This window comes from Podarcis liolepis, assembly GCF_965112155.1.
Source record: "Podarcis liolepis genome assembly, chromosome: 2".
Classification (NCBI taxonomy): domain Eukaryota; kingdom Metazoa; phylum Chordata; class Lepidosauria; order Squamata; family Lacertidae; genus Podarcis; species Podarcis liolepis.
The window spans coordinates 20,322,043-20,342,808 of NC_139555.1; the positions used below are offsets into that span (position 1 = coordinate 20,322,043).

Below are 20,766 nucleotides of genomic sequence, written 5' to 3' on the forward strand. Positions count from 1 at the left end.
AACAAACTTTAGCTCCTTGTTTCTCTCCAAGGAACTCAAGGTAATATTCGCAGTTCTCCACATTTAATCCTCACAACAACCCTGTGAGGTAGGTTAGGCTGAGAGGCAGTGACCAGCCCAAGGTCACCCAGTGAGTGGGGATTTGAACCCTGCTCTCTCAGGTCCTAGCCCAGCGCCATAACTGTTGCACCACACTGCCTCGTGACTAAAGAGTCACAAGGGCCTAGCAATTCTTGGCAGCGGGCACCACCTAAATCGAAAATGGGGTTTGGCAAAGATCTTCTGCCTTGTATAAAAACCTGTGCTGTGACCAGGCATCTGGTGGGAGGGAGTTCCACAGGGCAGGTGCCACTGCTGAGAAGGCCCTCTGCCTGGTTCCCTGTAACCTCACTTCTCCAATGAGGGAACTGCCAGAATACTGTATACCAGGGAAGTTCCATCAAATTTGTTGAGCTTTTTGGGTGGGTCAGGGTCCTGCAATCGACCATGATCGACCAGGAACACCCTGCAATCGACCCGTAGTTCCAGCAGCTGAGCAGCAAAGATGATACTGTAGAGCTGGATAAGATTCAGAAAAGGACACTCAAAATAATAGAATTTTAAAGTTGGAAGGGACCGCGAGGCAGGCAGGATTTCTGCTGTAGACCGCCTCCTGCTGTGATGTATGCATGATGTTTCAGGGGGGTGGTCTTGGGCTACAGGGCGGGCAATTTCAAGAGTCTATATAAGGGCCTCTGTACCATTGTTCAGGGTTCTCTCCTCCCTTCTACATGTGGTGAGTGGGGACCCTGTTGCAACTGTTTAATAAAGATCAGGCGTACTAGTCGCTTTGCTCCTCAATATTTTCTAGTTGGCCTCTGTTATTTTCTCCTACCGATAGGGAACCCACTTAAGGACTCTATAAGGGCTCTGGAATACCCCACAAGGGAAAAAGAGCAGGTTTTTTTTCATATAACAACTAGCAGAGTTTGTATGCCCCAGAATGCCAGCTGCCAGAAACCACAGGAAGGGAGAGTGTTTAGGCCCCATAGGTATCTGGCTGGCCACTACGAGAACAGAAAGTTAGACCTTAGACCTTATCCAGGAGGGCTCTTGTTCTGTTCTGCATCCCTACCCTACGGTCTAAGTGTTGAGTCACATGAAATACAGGATTGCAAACGAAGCCGCAAGGGTGGTTCCCACAGCACAGCAACCCAGCAAAGGGGATGCAGCAAGGAAAACCACCGTTACCTCTCCGCTGGGAAGCGCTAAGCAAAGGCGAGTCCCCAGGCAATGCGGCCAATTTGATCGGCACAAGGCATGCAAGCTCTACCCCCAGTCGTCCTCCCTGGCCGGCAGGGAGGGAGGGAAAGGAGCTGCTTCCTTTGAAACCCAGGAAATTTAAGGGACATCATCAATAAAGGACAGCAGCGGGACACGGCGCTGGGATAAGGGAGTTTCCCGCCAAATAAGGGATGGTTGACAGCTATGGTTCTAGTAATGTGATTACCTCACCTTCTAACCATCTATTGTGGGATAAAGTCCAACGCCAACCAATTGACAAGCGATTGCAGGGGACTGTTATCATTCATCGCTAGACCCTTCTCTGAACTTTTCTCCCCGCTTTTTTTATTTACCTCATAGTCAAATGAAAACAAGAGAGCCCCGACTTTTGTGCGTTATGTTTTCTATAAGCAACAGAGTTGCTCTATAGAGAACTGTCCCCAAAATCGAGCACATCAAAACAATAGGAAGGAGAAAAATCTGACCTAGGCAGCTTTTGAGACAACGGAAGTAGTATGGAGAAAATCCTTGGAAGAACGTTAACGTAATGTTGGAAATTAAGAGCTGCTTGTAGAACAAGTCGTTGGTTTGGGAAAGGCCATTTCCAAGAGGAAGTAGCATTTTTGTGGTTTACAGAGGATCATGCATACCAGAAAGAGAAACTAACTTGCTTGTTCTTTGAAATTCACCATGTGAGCTACTGGAAGCAAGAATGGGAAATGTGACGTCCTTTAGTCACAAAAGGACTGGAAGACTGTATTTGCATTATATTTCTATAGCTGCCCATCACTAAATATTCCCTGGATGGCTTTTGATTGGACTATTGATGGGCAGCTATATACCATATTTTTCCGTGTATTGGACGCCCCTATGTATAGGACAACCCCTATTTTGGGGGACTCCAAGTTTAGAAAATGGGGGGAGCTTACCCTGACTTGCTGAGGAGCAGACCGCCACTACTGTTCGCAAGGAGCCGGCTGCTGACTTGTGCTTAAGCTTGCTTTTCCTCCCTCCCAATCCTTTCTCCTCTTGCAAGACACAGCCTTAGAACTGATTTTTGTAAGCCTTTGGGGGACCCTTTGGGGTTAAAGGAAGTGGCTTAAATCCAGTAAATAAGTAGGAAAGTAAATATTTTCCAATTGGCCCCAGAAACAGACTGGGAGACAGTGCAGCTGATAAAGCATTGGTATAATCCGGTCAAAATGTCCCATGCCAGCTAATAGTATTGCAGCCTTGTTTTGAGCCACCTACAACTTCTGAACTATTTTTGAAGGCAGACCCACATGCAATGTATTGCATTGTAGTCGAAGCAGGAGGTGGCTGGAGCAGGAGTAACTCTGGCTAAGCTATTTCTATCCAGGGATGGAAACCTTATGTAGCGATGAAGCAACAAGCCCTGTGGCAACGTGGCCATCTGGTTGCACATGCTCACCTCAGGATTGTGTGGCTCAGTTTCAGAAGGTTCATGGCAGCCTGCTGAACCACAATCTGAGAACATGCTGGAGCCATCACGAGGACTTCATGACAACGCATTGCTCAGCTTTCAGCCAGGAAACCACATTTCGTCTATCAGGGCCGCTTCACACATCACAGTTTTGGGTGTGCGTCAAACTGTACAAATGCATAGCACAACTATGAATGCAACACACACCTGTATTGTAACACCAGTGCCATATAGCACAGGCATAGGCAACTGCTGGCCCTCCAGATGTTTTGGCCTACAACTCCCATGATCCCTAGCTAGCAGGACCAGTGGTCAGGGATGGTGGGAATTGTAGTCCAAAACATCTGGAGGGACATTGCTTGGTCCCAGCTCCTGCCAACCTAGCAGTTCAAAAGCACGTCAAAGTGGAAGTAGATAAATAGGTACCACTCCGGCGGGAAGGTAAACGGCATTTTCGTGCGCCGCAGCTTAGTCATGCTGGCCACATGACCCGGAAGCTGTACGCCAATAAAGTGAGACGAGCGCCGCACCCCAAAGTTGGTCACAACTGGACCTAATGGTCAGGGGTCCCTTCACTTTTACCTTATTCATTTGTTTCATTTGGCTCATTTTTTATAGTTGAGCTGGAGGAAATCTCACTCCCTGGAGAACAGCAGCTAATTGGTATCTACAACACATTCCAAAACCTGGAGGACGTGTTAACACTGTGGTATCACTGATAAACCCCCATAGAGTCTGCCAGAAAGGGAGCATTGCTTATTATTTGGCTGGACTGTCCGTTGTATCAGTCTTCCTAACTGCATCAACACTGTCTTCATATTGATTAGATATTACAAGCCTTACATGAAAATCACTCCTCTCAGCGTGTAAAAAGAAGACCGCTGTTGAATCCTGATCAGAAAGGCAGAGCTGCATCCAGGAAGCTCCTCAAGAAGCAACCTGGAGAGTTGCCACCAGGAATGACACAGGTCTTGTCATCACATTGGGCTTTACTGTGAGTTTGGAGGATCTTTGAGCCCAAGATTTCTGGGCATCATTCACATGACACTGCCCTGAACCATAACCCATCCTAACCACAACCCGTTTGTGCTGAGTGAATTTCAGATCCCCCCACTCCTGGGAAAATCCAAACAGGAAAGCAGAACTCAAAAGCATAATCTTCTGTTGCTACTGGTTGCATTCTCTTCAGTTAAGGTGGCACTAGGAACACCTATGAGATCTGGGGGAATGGGATGGGAGGTGATCCGGTTGGTTGGTTGGTTGGTTGGTTGGTTGGTTGGTTGGTTTGCAAGGTGGAAGGAAAAGAGTTGGCGATCCCTGGTTTAATTTCAGGATTAAGGCACCCTGCAGATTTGATTCAATCCACAATTGAGAGACACGATACAACTGCAGGTGAAATTGCTTTCCTGGCACTCATTGTCTTGGTTCTAGGCCGGAGACAGACAACTGTTTGCATTGCATTTAACAGAAATGATATCACATGCCTTCTCCTTTAAATTTTGCTTCTGGGAATTTTTGGAAGAACTCATGGAGCTGAGATAAAGGAGGCATATGAAGTGTCTAGAGTTTGCAGAGAATATTGAATTCCAAGGCTGGGATGTGTAGGAATTATTCTTTCAACATTGCTCTCATTTTCCTCAGTAAAATAAATAAATAAATAAAGTAATAAAGTAATTTGCAACATCTATCAGAATAGCTATTTTTGTCTCTGGTCTATTGTAATCCCTTAGTTTTTGTCTGTTGGACATTGATTCATTGAAAAGGATGTCACATAGAGGAGGGAGAAAGGTTGTTTTCTGCTGCTCCAGAGAAGCGGACACGGAGCAATGGATCCAAACTACAAGAAAGAAGATTCCACCTAAACATTAGGAAGAACTTCCTGACAGTAAGAGCTGTTCAACAGTGGAATTTGCTGCCAAGGAGTGTGGTGGAGTCTCCTACTTTGGAGGTCTTTAAGCAGAGGCTTGACAACCATATGTCAGGAGTGCTCTGATGGTGTTTCCTGCTTGGCAGGGGGTTGGACTCGATGGCCCTTGTGGTCTCTTCCAACTCTATGATTCTATGATTCTATGAAACCAGCCATGGCCAAACTTGGCCTTCCAGATGTTTTGGGACTACAACGCCCATCAGGACCAGTGGTCAGGGATAATGGGAATTGTGGTCCCAAAACATCTGGAGGGCCAAGTTTGGCCAAGCCTGATTTAGACCAATGCAGCTTGCAATTGTCGTTCTCAAGAACTGGGTCAGAATTTGTGGTAAGGGAGGTGCAATTCTGAACTCATTGGCTTGGCGCTGCATTCCCAACTGACAGTGAGTAATTCTTGCAGTCTGATAGTGTCTGGCCAGAGAACTGCCTTATTGGACAAGGGCTAGGTCAGATCTCTTAACATCTTTCTCTTTACTTCAAAGCAGCCACAGAGGGCTTCTGTTCTGAACAGGGAAGCTGCAAAAGGGGAAGGATTACTAACTCTTCCTCCCAGGCCATTTCCCCAAATGAAATCTGCCCCCAGCTACCAAGCCACTCTTAGCTTTGAGAGCGAGAAGAAAAACAAGCTCCCGTATTGTACTTGCATACATTCATAACTGATGGAAATGTTAGTGCAAAGCGGTGAGAACCTCAAAACTTTGTTTTTTTGTTCCTCTCTCAGCTCATCCTGGTATTTCCATGCCAGCTCTGCTTTGTAAGGCTGCTCTTTCTCCCTTCCTCATGTTCTGCCTCCCAAAACACAAGCAAACAAAAAAAGAGGGACAGGAAGTGTCTGATTGCCGAGTTATTAAGGGTCTTTGTCATCTTTCAGAATGTTAAGGGAAGCCAGATGTGGATCACAGGGTGGGTGGGTGGGGAGGGAGAGAGTGATTGCCTTCATTTATACAAATTAATTTGTACACAACATTTCGCCTACACTTTGAACCTGCTCTGTTTCAGAATTTAGTCTTTTCGGAACTTGGGTTTTTGACAATGCAAAATTTCAAACGAAAGTTTCCAAACTGAGTCTTGGGATTGCAGCATAAGTCATACACACACACACACACACACACACACACACACACACACACACACACATATATATATATATATATATATATATATATATATATATATAATTAGTTTTTTTAACATATCAACAGTAATTAAACATACTTTTACATCTTATTCCAATTTTTGACTTCCATCAATCCTGTCTGAAAATTTTCCAATCTAATCTCTCAGTATGCATTTCTTATCTTCCCTATTACATTTCAAACTCATGACCGATATCTCTATCTTTTTCTACTTTATAACACTTCATATATTTCTCCTTAGAAAACCTCTTGTAGTCCTACTAGCGTAATTTGTTGATTACAGTTGCTCTTCAAATAATTCATATACTTCTTCCAATCTTCTGTAAATCTCTGGTCCCGCAGGTTTCGAATCCTTCCTGACATTTTGTCCAATTCTGCATAGTCCATTCATTTCGTCTGCCATTCTTCTTTCGTCGGAATTTCTTCTTGTTTCCATTTCTGGCCTAGCAATACCCTTGCCGAGGATCGCAGCGTAAATCCGGTTGCAGCACACGTCGCAAACTGAAAACCCACCCTGTGATCTGCAAATGTGCTAAGACATCTGCTTCAAACAGTTAATGTTATCCCAAAACTTGTTACAAAGCAACCGTTTCAATTTTTTATTACCGGGTTCAAGCTTTCCCTCTTTTCTATCGAGGAGACACATGTTGCTTTCAACAGCTGTGTGAATCTTCTCAGGGTCCCCATTTGACCTGCAGACCCCTGTAGCAGAAAGGCAAAAGTCCCCTGCCCATAGTTATTTGCAGGATGGTTGCTCTTATGCTGTCAGGAGTCACTAATAGCCTTGTGGATCATGAACATTATGAAGAGCAAGGAGGTGGGGAGAAATTTGATTCAGTTCACCTTTCCAGGCAAACCTGCCTAGTTCTCCCTTCCTGAAACACCGTGCAAACCAAATCACAGCCGTTCTTCAAAATACGCTCTTCTCTGAATTTTCAAATGTAGTTCTTCAGTCAAATAATGTGTACAGAGATGCATATACTAGGGGTGGTGCTGTGGTCTAAACCACTGAGCCTCTTGGGCTTGCCAATCAGAAGGTTGGCGGTTCAAATCCACACAACTGAGTGAGCTCCCGTAGCTCTGTCCCAGCTCCTGCCAACCTAGCAGTTTGAAAGCACACCAGTTTAAATAGGTTCTGCTGCGGTGGGAAGGTAAATGGCATTTCCGTGCGCTCTGGCTTTTGTTACGGTGTCCCATTGCACCAGAAGCGGTTTAGTCATGCTGGCCACATGACCTGGAAAAGCTATCTGTGGACAAACACCAGCTCCCTGCTTTTCAAAAATGAAAAGCGAGATGAGCGTCACAACCCCATAGTCGCCTTTGACTGGACTTAACCGTCCAGGGGTCCTTTACTTTTACCTTTACTGGGGTAAACCATGGTGGGGGGAAATAACATGCCAAGTGCATTATACTGGGGGAAATTGCTTTGCAAAAAATATGTCTATTAGACAAAACTGCATACAAACATGTCTAGATTAGGAGAAATTTGCAGTAAAATACTAATGAATTTTCATGAGGATTTAAAAAAAAATGCTGATGTGGAAACATGGACAACTGAAAATTGGAAAAATGAGAAAAGAAAATGGGCAGATTTTCCCGTCCCTACAGAGGACTCACACGGACATAGGGAAGTATTTTAAAACATTTTAATTAAGACTGATATTTTGCAAGATGGAAATGTAAAATTGTATGCAAGTATAGATCTGAAATTGTTGTTTATGGTGAACACTTTTCTATTCTCTAAATTTGTATTTTTAACTTTTCTTTCTTCTTTTATTCTTTTTTCCCGCCTTCCTCTTCTTTTTGAATATTGTTTTACAGATGTATAAATAATTATGTTCAGGTGTCTATGTATGAAATTTGTTTCTTTATTTCTTTTCTTATTTGATATTCTTTTCTTTTTTTGTATTTAATAAAATTTAATTTAAAAATTAAAAATAAATAGGGAGATTAGATCTATCTTTGGGAGGGCATCCTTACACTAGCCTTCATTGCAGAAGCGTGTGGGCATGAGCTCAGGCATTCGCAAAATAGTTTTGAGTGGATTTAAGGGCATCACTGGGGTGGCTTGCATAACTGGGGATTTCATGTGTAGTTGGAGTGTTCTGAGAGGTAGGTACCGTCAGCAGAAAAGAGGCTAGCAAAGCATCTGAGGTCCAGGTGAGACCTTGCATTGAGACACATGGGCCACGCTGCCTGGTTGCAAGCAAGCTGAAAAACCGTGCAATGTGACAACACTATAATTAGTATTTCTTTATGATCGCAACCTGCTCTGCTTCATTAGCCGCTGCTAAAGACAGCATGCAGCAGACCACATCAGCTCTGTGTTCCTGGGGAAGTGCAGACTGGCAGCAGTACAATGCAGTCTCCTTCCACATGTAGTTTGGGTCTGAGAACAGAAAAGTGACTCCGTTAACAGAGACAGTCTGTACTCTGTGCACATAGTCATCCTTGGAGTACAGGCTGTTGATGGCCAAATCCATGATTCAAAAAACGAAACAAAAAAACTCACCCCACAGTGCCTCTGCATTCTGTATTTCAAATTTTAAATATGCTTTTTGTCCCCGATACCATATAAAAATTAGGTTTTATTGTGTGGTGTGCAGATTTATTGGGAGCAGAGAGGCGGGCCAGGCATTTCTCTAGCCGAGTTTAGTTCCAAATAAAAACATCTGAACACAGTCCTGTTGCTCAATGGGTCGCTTATTGCAAATAGTTACGATCCCGCAAACATTCTGGATGCCTACTTTGTTCTGTAACCCCACAATCCCACAGAATGCTGAAAGCCAGTTCATGAGCCCAGCAAGCCAGGAATATCATCTACTCATTATAATTATAATTGTTATTATAATTGTTGTTGTTGTTTATATCCTGCCCATCTGGCCAGGCCTCCCCAGCCACTCTGGGAGGCTCCCAAAAGAATATTAAAATCACAATAGAATGTCAAACATTAAAAACTTCCCTAAACAGAGCTGCCCTTGGGTGTTTTCTAAAAGTCAGGTAGTTGTTTATTTCCTTGACATCTGATGGTAGGGCGTTCCACAGGGCAGGTGCCACCACCAAGAAGGCCCTCTGCCTGGTTCCCTGTAACTTCACTTCTCACAGTGAGGGAACCACCAGAAGGCCCTTGGAGCTGGACCTCAGTGTCTGGGCTGAACGATGAAGGTGGAGACGCCATTACTTCCCCATTTAACAAGTGGAATGGCTGATATGCATAAGAGGAGGGAAATCACAGGAGTCAGACATTAGATGTGATCCATATAAACATACCCTCCCACAGTTCTCTGATGAAAATAGGTACGTCCTTTTCCATAACAACAGGGACGCGGGTGGCGCTGTGGGTTAAACTACAGAGCCTAGGACTTGCTGATCAGAAGGTCAGCAGTTCGAATCACTGCAACGGGGTAAGCTCCCATTGCTCGGTCCCAGCTCCTGCCAACCTAGCAGTTCGAAAGCACGTCAAAGTGCAAGTAGATAAATAGGTACCGCTCCGGCGGGAAGGTAAACAGCGTTTCCGTGCGCTGCTCTGGTTCGCCAGAAGCGGCTTAGTCATGCTGGCCATATGACCCGGAAGCTGTACGTTGGCTCCCTCGGCCAATAAAGCGAGATGAGAGCCACAACCCCAGAGTCGGTCACGACTGGACCACGACTGGTCAGGGGTCCCTTTACCTTTTTATTCCATAACAACAATTATGTGATTTTTATAATTTATACCCCTCCCATCTTACTGAGTTGCCCCAGCCACTCTGGGCAGTTTCCAACATATATAAAAACATTAAACATTAGAGAGAGAAACTTCCCTATGCAGGGCTGTCTTCAGTTGTTTACAAAAGGTTGTATAGTTACTTATCTAATTGGCTCAGGGGGTCATATAACACCATACCCTCCAATGTTTCTCCGATGAAATGATTTGAACCTGGAACGTCCCATTTTTCCTTAGGACTCAACGAAAAGAGGGACATTTCAAGTTCAAATCAGAAACCAGGACAGCTTGTGTAAATCCGGGACCGTCCCTGGCAAATAGGGGCACTTGGTGGGTCTGTATAAACCAGTATTGCATACAGTGGTACCTCGAGTTAAGAACTTAATTCGTTCTGGAGGTTTGTTCTTAACCTGAAACTGTTCTTAACCTGAAGCACCACTTTAGCTAATGAGGCCTCCTGCTGCCGCCGCACCACAAGAGCACAATTTCTGTTCTCATCCTGAAGCAAAGTTCTTAACCTGAGGTACTATTTCTGGGTTAGTGGAGTCTGTAACCTGAAGCGTCTGTAACCCGAGGTACCACTGTATTATATGGTACACATGGCAGTAGGTGAGCATGCAGGGCAGGAAGTACCGTATTTTTTGCTCTATAAGACTCACTTTTTCCCTCCTAAAAAGTAAGGGGAAATGTGTGTGTGTCTTATGGAGCGAATGCAGGCTGCGCAGCTATCCCAGAAGCCAGAACAGCAAGAGGGATCACTGCTTTTGCTGCGCAGCGATCTCTCTTGTTGTTCTGGCTTCTGAGATTCAGAATATTTTCTTTTCTTGTTCTCCTCCTCCAAAAACTAGGTGCATCTTATGGTCTGGTGCGTCTTATAGAGCGAAAAATGCGGTATTTCTAGGTGGCAAGCTGTATGAAACAGATCAGTTTTCAACTGGCAGCCAAACAGAGCAGAAGCTACTTGCTTAAGGCTTCTCAGACTTAAGCCAGGAATCTTCAATGAGTGGATTCTCTCTCTCTCTCTCTCTCTCTCTCTCTCTCTCTCTCTCTCTCTCACACACACACACACACACACACACACACACATATACACCAGGAGTCATCACGAGATGGGTTAATGAGGGTCACAAGAAAAATATCCTGTGTGCCAGACCAAAGTATATTTTTACGCAGAAACAAACTATAAATACATTTTAATAGTGTGGCAAAGTTCACGTGAGATTCCTCTGCTTGTTTGCCATCCATGAATTTATTTTAACCGAAGAAACACTCAACAGCGGGTCATTCCCCAGGGATAGTTTGTCTTCTCATTTTGTTTATGATGCAGCGGTCATGTGAGCAGCGGATTTCGCCATGTGTTTATTGGGGAGGTGGGCAGCAAAAGGGATTGGGACATTCAGAGTTACAAGTCTGGATACTTGTGAGTCCTCTGTGCCGTCCCAAAAATGCACAAGTCATCTGGTGGTAATGGTCGCCGTGATGGCAAGAGCCTTTCCTACTGCGCATGTGCGCAGAAGCTCACACTCAACAGAACTTCCTGTATTTCCACAAGGGAGCCACACTCAGCGTTGAGATCAATGGAGCGGCCATTCAGTAGGTTTGCGGCAGCCCTGGATTCAGTCCCAATGGGATACTGGTTTTTCTACCAGTTTTTCTGAGGGCAGACGGAGCAGTGTGACCATCCTGTCTCCGTGAAAAACTGAATCTCTAGAAAAGACAGATGTCCTCTGCTGTTTTGTTGATGAACAGAGAGGAGCTGTTGCCTTTAGGACAACTTCTTCCTACATTGCTAGCTAGACCAGCAAACTCAGCTGGGATTTTACCACAGATTCCATCCATTCTGGGGATTTCACCCCGATTTCCTAAGGATGGAAGAGGCACAAGGAAGAGGGGCTGGCTGAGGGAGTGCTTTGCTAAAAGATCCTTTGGCCCTTTTATGCTTTACTTCGGGAATCATTCCTACAATTTAATTAGCAATTAATAAACGGCACAGTGCGTTGCAAAATAACTCTGTGCAAATAGATATGTAGGTCATGGCAATTGCCCAGCTTTGTTGCATACATTTTGAAATATTAGGTTTCAGTCCTGTGCAGAATTACTAGTCTCACTGAGGGCTTAACCACACTTCCCCTTCGCCTGCTGCTTTCCTCTGGGGAAAACCACTCTTTAATACTCAATCGGAACAAATGGCAATTCAGATTTTCTCCAGGTTGACATTTGCTTCGATTTAGCACTAAACGGCAGGTTTTCCATTGGAAAGGAGTGGGGCAAGGGGGAAAACGCTTGGCCCCATTCTTTCCAGAAGTGGGGACAAGCCCTGAGACTTCAGACATGCCCTGTATCATTGAGTCATTTCTTGAATATTTTTGTGCTGGGGAATTGAGAGCTAGTGTGGTGTAGTGGTTAAGAGCGGTGGACTCGTAATCTGGGGAACCGGGTTCGCGTCTCCACTACTCCACATGCAGCTGCTGGGTGACCTTGGGCTGGTCACACTTCTCTGAAGTCTCTCAGCCTCACTCACCTCACAGAGTGTTTGTTGTGGGGGAGGAAGGGAAAGGAGAATGTTAGCTACTTTGAGACTCCTTCGCGTAGTGATAAAGCGGGATATCAAATCCAAACTCCTCCTCTTCTTCTTCTTCTCTGCATTTTAAAGTTTCAGGGCAGCTTTTGCCAATGTGCTTCCCTCCAGATGTTTTGGACCGCTACTGGGAGTTTTAGTCCAAAACATTTGGAGGGAAGCAGGTTGATGAAGAATGTTTTTCTTTGGGGGGGGTTACAAAAAAAGAATATGCATAGGTATGAGAGAAAAGTTTCAGTACCCTTAGTCACTTTATAGAAAAACTCTTATGATAGAGCTCGTCTCCCCCCCCCCCCCGTATGTTTATTTCACTTGAATAAAATTTTATTCAGTAAGATATCTACTGGGAGAGGTACTGGCCATTCAGGATTTCATTATCTTACAATTGTATCCCACTTCTTACCATGGAGCTGCAGTTGTTGTTGTTGTTGTTTTAAAATATTTTTTATTAAATTTTCCATTTTAACAATCCAATCAAATCACATTAAATATTCCAAATTATACGAATACATATCATATAGTCAAAATATTCCGCCAAATTATAATTTTTTATTGGGACTTCCCATGCTTCAAGTTAGGTGGGGCTCTGATCATCTTATATCTCTACTGCCTTGAGTTTCCAATAGTTCCTTTACATCTTCCTGTTGTTACCCTTCCTTCTTTCATGGCCTCTGAGTTGTTTCCACAGGTGAGTTGAAGTAAGCAATGATATGCCTCTATGTGAAGTTATGCTTGACTCTCCCACTATTGCAGCTGGTAAGCCTATTGTTTGCAGTATATCCTCACACGCTGGTTTTTATGCCGAATCTACCATGGAGCAGCAGTTGATGGGCGCGGCACTGCATAGTGAGTGACAGGGGTCAGCAAACTTTTTCAGCAGGGGGCTGTCCACTGTCCCTCAGACCTTCTGGGGGGTCGGACTATATTTTTTTGGGGGGGGGGATGATGCAAGAGCACCACTAGCCCCGGTGGCAGCTTACCTGTGTCTTGCGAGCGGCAGGGGCGGTAGAGGGACGATGAGCAGCGCGCAAAAGGGCTCTGGAGAGGGGCTGCTTAAAATGGTGGCCAATCAAGCACTGCTGCTGCTGGCACCAATGAAGCCCAGCCCGCTTCCTCCTCTAGGCAGGGCAGGGAGAAGCCAGGAGGAGGGAGGGAGGAGGCGACGCTGACGTCGTCGTGTGAGAGAGAGGGAAAGAACGTGCATACTGGCGATCCACGCGGCGATTCCTGGACTGTCCACGGGCCAGATCCAGAAGGCAATTGGGCCTGATCCGGCCTGCAGACCTTAGTTTGCCTACCCACGGTGAATGATATCAGCCAGTCTTCCATCCAGGCACTGAGCAAACCCAGAGCTGCTCATCTCCAGCAAAGCGGCTGAATCATGTCTCCGAGATAAGGAAGGCCACTGTCCAGCTTGCAGTGGCCCGTCTCTAAACTCAAATCCTCCAACATTTCTCTGACGAAAATAGGGATGTCCTATGGAAAAGTGGGACATTCCAGGATCAAATCAGAAACGAGCACGGTTTCTGTAAATCCACAACTATCCCTGGAAAATAGGGACACTTGGAGGGTCTGTAAACCGACTCCATGGTTAGAAGAAGAAAAAAATTGCAGTGGGAAGGCTATTAGTAGCTGCTACCGACAATGGCATTCAGTATGACTCTGAATACCAGTTTCAAGGAATGTGAAGTGCAGATTGCTGCTCTGCTCCTTCTGGGGGCGTGGGTGGCGCTGTAGTCTAAACCACTGAGCCTCTTGGGCTTGCCAATCAGAAGGTCAGCGGTTCGAATCCCCGTGATGGCATGAGGTCCTGTTGCTCTGTCCCAGCTCCTGCCAACCTAGCAGTTTGAAAGCATGCCAGTGCAAGTAGATAAATAGGTACTGCTCCAGCGGCAAGGTAAAAGGCATCTCCGTGCGCTCTGGCTTCCGTCACAGTGTTCTGTTGCACCAGAAGTGTTTTAGTCATGCTGGCCATGTGACCCAGAAAGCTGTCTGTGGACAAACGCCGGCTCCCTCGGCCTGAAAGCGAGATGAGCGCCACCACCCCATAGTCACCTTTGACTGGACTTAACCATCCAGGGCTCCTTTACCTTTTTAACCTTTACCCTTCTCTCAGGTTTCCCATGTGTCAGGAGTCCAGTCCCCAGCTTGATAACACAGTAAGCACAGTTAATTAATAAGGACGATTTATTGTCAAAACAAACAGATAGCTCCGTATGACTTAACAAAGCCGCCGCAATCATCAATCAAGATGACCCTTCTGAAGACTGCTTCCAGCGTGACCAGAAGCAACTGAACTTCCGCTTCTTACATCTTGTGTTTTGCTTCCTATCTTGCAACTTCCCATTCGCTGAGAGCTCAGACTAAGTGGGGCAGCTCCCACCTCTTCCCCATTCTCTGAGACGCTGTCTCTAAACTCTTTCCTGCCTGTTTGTGCTTCAGGCGAGTTTTGACTGCATTCTAGCCTGTTCTCCATTACTGTCTTATCAGCTTGCACATCAAGGTCAGGAGGAGCCGGAGTATGCAGCTGCCGGTTTTCTTCTGTCTGACTACCATCAAAGCAGCCTCTCTGATCCTGGCTATTTTCTGCAGTTAGCTGCAAACTTTCGCTTGGCGCTGGCTCATTCCTGACACCATGGGTGCCTTGTTGGCTACTGCGAAAACAGTGCTGGACTATGGCCTGCTTCAGCCTGTTCTTCTTATGTTCTTAGGTGCAAGAAAGGAAGGAGGCTGATTTCCCTCAAGGATTCCTACACCTGAGAGTAAGAAGACAGGTCTGCACCACTGCTCTGTAAAGCAGGATCTTGCCAAGTTCTCCAGAACACCCCTCGCACCACCCTACCAGGGCTCAAATGGAAAGAATTTGACTAGCAGGCAGCAAGGTAAGGTAAATGTGCTGTTCCGGTGCCCTGCCCCTTCTTCTGCAGCCAACTCTCTCATCTTTGGCTCTTAAACGTCTGCTTGTTTGGAAAGCGTTCACAAATAAATGCCAGAATTGCCTGACTTGTCTGTCTCCCTTCCTAAAGAAAACCAACAGAATTAATTAAAATCCAGTGTTCCACTGACTCACTGACTCTGAGTAATAGCATGCATAGTATATCATGTTTTCCAATTTAACCATCACACACACACACACACACACACACACACACACACACACACACACACAATAGAACAGACTAGAATTAAGCGAGCTTTCAGCTTGATAGAAGGCAGCTCTTGATAGCCCCTGATGGAAGCGACTTGGTACGATCTGTACTAGCTCAATTTCAAAGCAAATTGCTGGATGAAAAGTGGAGAAGGGAATTGGTGCTTACTTTTCAAAAAGACAGTCTCCAAGACTCTGGGATTCTATGGGAACCTTGCCCACTGTCTTGAAAGGAAGCTCTCCTCCTTTCTAAGAGTTTGGAGATGGGCTGCTATAGCACATTGTCCAGCGGGAAAATATTCTGCGGCTGGATACGCACCATATATTGAAAGCACATGACTTCCCCCAGAGAATTCTGGGGGCTGTAGTTTGCCTCTCATAGGGATGCAATTCCTAAGAACCTTAGCGAACTACAGCTTCCATGATTTATCGGAGGAAACCATATGCTTTAAATACCATATTTTTTGCACCATAACACTCACTTTTTTCTTCCTAGAAAGTAAGGGGAAATGTCTGTGTGTGTTATGGAGCGAATGCCTGCGGGTGGTGGTGGGGATCTGCTGCAGTCGTGAGCAGAGGATCCATGGCTCCCCTTCCTTCCCTCCTCCGTGGTTACAAAGCATGGATCCACATGGATCCTCAGGATTTTTGCATTGGGCTACTCCAAACTCACTGTCAGATCACATGTCTGTGGCCACAGCATCAGTGGCATAGCGTGGGTTGTCAGCACCCGGGGCAAGGCAAGTAATTTGCGCCCCCTAACCCGTGGATTTGCGCCCCCTAACCCGTGGATTTGCGCCCCCTAACCCTAACCCCCAGATGTTGCGCCCGGTGCGGCCGGGGCCCCCCTGCACCCCCCACGCTACGCCACTGCACAGCATGAACCACAAAATCATATATCCACTATTTCGTTTAGAATATTTTTTTATTGTTTTCCTCCTCTAAAAACTATGTGCGTGTTATGGTCTGGTGCGTGTTATAGAGAGAAAAATATGGTATATGGTTTATACCCAGCCAGTATATGATCAGATATGTTTTCTTTAATATATAATATTAGTTCATTCTCTCTCTCTCTCTTTAAAGCAGGGTTGGGGATGCTAATGAGAAGTAGTAGTAATAATAATAATAATAATAATAATAATAATAATAATAATAATAATAATTTATTATTTATACCCTGCCCATCTGGCTGGGTTTCCCCAGCCACTCTGGGTGGCTTCCAACAAAATATTAAAATACAGTGGTCTGTTAAACCTGAAAAGCTTCCCTAAACAGGGCTGCCTTCAGATGTCTTCTAAAAGTCTGGTAGTTGTTCTTCTCGTTGACATCTGGTGGGAGGGCGTTCCACAGGGCGGGCGCCACTACCGAGAAGGCCCTCTGCCTGGTTCCCTGTAACTTCACTTCTCACAGTGAGGGAACCGCCAGAAGGCCCTCGGAACTGGACCTCAGTGTCCGGGCTGAACGATGGGGGTGGAGACGCTCCTTCAGGTATACTGGACCGAGGCCGTTTAGGGCTTTAAAGGCCAGCACCAACTTTGAATTGTGCTTGGAAATGTACTGGGAGCCAATGTAGATCTTTGAAGACCAGTGTTATGTGGTCTTGGCAGCCGCTCCCAGTCACCATTCTAGCTGCTGGTGTGATATATGTACCTATTTAAAGGAGAATTGGTTGAGCTGCAAGACCAATAGTAGCAGCAAGAGGCATTGTCTACTCACACCATGCTAATGCCCCAACCCTTATCAAAGCATTCTGGTGCCAGGGACTGGGCAGAGGAGGAACCGTGGGGAGCAGCTCCCCAGCCTGACCCTTCCAGATAAGAAGGAGAGAGTTCAGAATTACAACAGGGGTTTGAGGGAGGTCACAGCTCAGAGGAAGATGAGGTGAAAAGTTGGGAAATAATGGGAGAGAAGAAATGAAGATGAAGAAGAAGAAGAAGAAGAAGAAGAAGAAGAAGAAGAAGAAGAAGAAGCAGCAGCAGCAACAGCAGGGTAGAGACAGCTGGTGGACTCAGTGTCTTTAGAAAGCATTCCAGACCCCCTCTCTCCCAGAACATGGCGGGCCTTGAAAGTAGGAGAGCAAAGAGCTCAAAGGCAGAGGGAGATTTTCAGCACCCGTAGCGATGACTCATGAGGAAGTTGGAGAGACGGAGGGGGTGGGGTTTTACTCGGAGCAACGCCGTTATTCTGAGAGGCCACATTCCAAGGCCTCTCTCAGTGAATATCGAATAAAAGCCGATGGTAAGGACTTTTTCTTGTCTTGTCCGTTCCTGGCAACCTGCCGTGGGATTGATTCCTCTGCCACCTGATGTCTGGGGATAAGAGAAGGCTGTTGTTATGATGGTGGTTTTGTTATTAGGCTGTCAGTAGACTTTTACTATGTTTTTTATCACTGTTGTTCTGTAATGTGTTTCAGTGTTGTATACCGTCCTGGGGTCTTTTGATAACGGGGAGCATAAAAACTGAAATTATAATTGTAGGAAGAAGGAGGAGCCACAGTTCAGTGGTAAAATGCAAACTCTACAGGCAGAAGGTCCCTGGAAGGTCCCAAATAAAAGAACCTCAGGTAGATGGGCTGGGAAAGATCCTGACCAGACCCTGGGCTAGATAAGCCAATGGTCTGACACTGTATAAAGCCAATCCATTTGTTCACAACTGCTGTGTTTTAAAAATGCCTGCAATGGCAAAAAGCACGTAGTGGGCATGGCTTCTACAACAAGCCACTGTTTAGACTGAAAAAAACACTAGAAACAAATGTGTTAGTGAATGTCCAAACTTTGGTCCACATGCGAACATTGACCATCCCTGGTCAACTTTTTGAATTTCTAAAAGCTTGGGAAAGAACATCACTCAGTTGCAACAATTGCCTGAATGGTCTGTGTGTCATCAAAATGTGTATGTGTGTGATACACCTCTAAGTATCTACAGATCGGGGTGGCTAATTAGTTGCCCTCCAAATGTTAAGGTAAAGGTAAAGGGACCCCTGACCATAAGGTCCAGTCGTGACCGACTCAGGGGTTGCGGTGCCCATCTCGCTTTATTGGCCGAGGAAGCCGGCGTACAGCTTCCGGGTCATGTGGCCAGCATGACTAAGCCACTTCTGGCGAACCAGAGCAGCCGTTTACCTTCCCGCTGGAGCGGCACCTATTTATCTACTTGCACTTTGATGTGCTTTCGAACTGCTAGGTTGGCAGGAGCCTCCAGGTGTTGTTGGACTACAAATCCCATCAGCCCCTGCCAGCGTGGTCCATGGTCAGGGACCATGGGAGTTCAAGTTCCTCAGTATCTGGAGGGCATCTTGTAAGAATAGAATAGAATAGAATAGAATAGAATAGAATAGAATAGAATAGAATAGAATAGAATAGAATAGAATAGAAGCATTCACACAATTCAGCTGGGAGTGTCCACATTTGGTGAATGTCACCATACTTTGGACAGCCACAATAATCTAAAAATACAGTTAATCATTATTGTTGTCTGTACCTTGGAAATGAAGGTACAGATGCTTGGAAATAATTTCATTTATGAAAAATCCAGAAACTGAGGTTCTAACAAAATTATTATATTACTTGCTATCTCTGGGCTTTTAATTAGTTAATCAGTTAATTTGTCCCCCCCCCCCCATTTATTTAAGAATCTTGCGATCCTACTCTTTCTGAGAAGCTTCCTTTAAACACACACACACACACACACACACACACACACACACAAAAAATGTTCATTTCAGAGAACTGTCATTTCTCTTATAAGGATATATATATAGACCAAGGGAGAAGGAGGCAGTTGCCGTGCCAAGCTCACACATCAGAGAAATCTCATCCCTGGCGTTTGTGACAGCTGAATGAGTGCCGTGAATGGAGCATATAAGCATAGAACGGGTGCAAATAAGGTTTGTGTTCCTTGATGACAAGACATCTACCTGTTGCCAAGAGCGCTAGAAATTTAAACATCGGGTTGCTATAAAGTCCACATTGCTGAGTCATGACTATGTTCAATAAGAAAGTAGCCATGCCCTTTTTTAGTAAAGCAATGTGGTTTACGTTTAGGATTAAGTTAGCAGTTAGCGGCACTTCTGTTACAATTCAGTTTTCCAGGGGATTATAACTTGGCTGTAAGCGGTTCACTTGGGGGATGAAGTTGAACAGAGACAAGGTCTTGGCTCAGCTACAAATGTGGGGTGTTGTTTTTTTCTTTCCCCCTTTTTTCTCTCTGTAGCAAACTCTTAAAACATCACTCCAAGTAGTTACATGGCACAAATATGGTGTGTGTGTGTGTGTGTGTGTGTGTGTGTGTGTGTGTGTGTGTGTGTATACACTTAGCCATTTACAGGGAGACTTATACGATGTCTTACCGCAGTCAACTAGCTCAGAAACCACATTTCACAGACACTCAATCTGAAGGAATGCCTGCAGATCTGGAAGAATTCTCCATATTCACAGGGTGGAAAGGAAGGTGGAGGCAGGACAAGAGTCCACTATGCATAATCTCATGTCAAACATACAGCACATATCCTACAAGAGGAGAAGGAGGGCTTCAAGATTACTTTTTTTTTGCTAGAATCTCAGGGTTGTATCCAGTAACTTGTTCTGTCAATGCAGAAATTTACCCTTGTGCAACAGAACCTGCCCCTGTCCAGGGGCAGAGCTTCATGGTGGTTATCCAACTTCATGGGGATGTTGTGTGGCGCCGGCAGGGCGTGGCGCAGTGCCTGCGGGGGCCACGATGGCACGATGGGTTGTGGAAACCCATTGAGCAGATTTAGGGGTTGTGCAAGCGAAGGAGGAAGGAGGGGGGCGAGTTTTGTTGTTCAAGGGTAAATCCTTGTTCTGATGGAATGAACAAGTTGGATAACCACCATCACCCCAAAGATCTACCAGCTAGAGCCAGATGCAAGAAAAATACTCTGAAAATGAAAGAACACAGTGCCTCTGAGCATCTGCTGAGCGCAGGGATTTATTCTGAATATCAGAACTTAACAGGGCGTTTCCAATCAATGCACATTGAAAACATCTAGCAAACCAGATCGGTAATTGGGTTCCTAGTGAGGGTATTTGGCGAGCTAACATGACAGTGATGAGGAATTGAGGATTGGAGTGATCATGTTCTGGACAAAGTTGTATTGTAACTTTAGAATAAATATGTTTTAATAATATTTTCTTTAAAAAAAGAAGAACTGAACTGAACTCACAGTCTTCCACACAAAAATCCATTCTCAGTGTAATTCATTCTGGGGGTCCGTGCGCACCCAAAAAAAAATCTGTATCCAGAGCCACTGCTTCTGCACACTCACACAGCTCAATAGAGCGCTTCTGCACATGAACATGCAGCAAAATCCAGAAAAATACTTCCGGGTTTGCCGCTTTTGCATCCCAAAGTTTACATTACTCGAGAGTAACGTAACAGGAGGGTCTACTGTAAAAAGGTATAGGGACCCCTGACCATTAGGTCCAGTCGTGACCGACTCTGGGGTTGCGGCGCTCATCTCGCTTTATTGGCCAAGGGAGGCCGAGAGGCTTTTGTCGATTAAACAGTTTATAAATCTTGTCAAATGAATAAATAAAGGTGCCCTG

At 45.3% G+C, this 20,766-nt stretch overlaps 1 long non-coding RNA gene across 1 annotated transcript; it reads left to right on the forward strand.

Moving 5' to 3' along the window:
• The first annotated feature begins 10,679 nt into the window (after positions 1-10,679).
• On the forward strand, positions 10,680-17,445 carry LOC310700697. Its single transcript, XR_014522728.1, has 3 exons — positions 10,680-10,807; positions 14,763-14,949; positions 16,829-17,445. It is a non-coding gene; the product is annotated as an uncharacterized lncRNA (long non-coding RNA).
• The last annotated feature ends 3,321 nt before the right edge of the window (positions 17,446-20,766 follow it).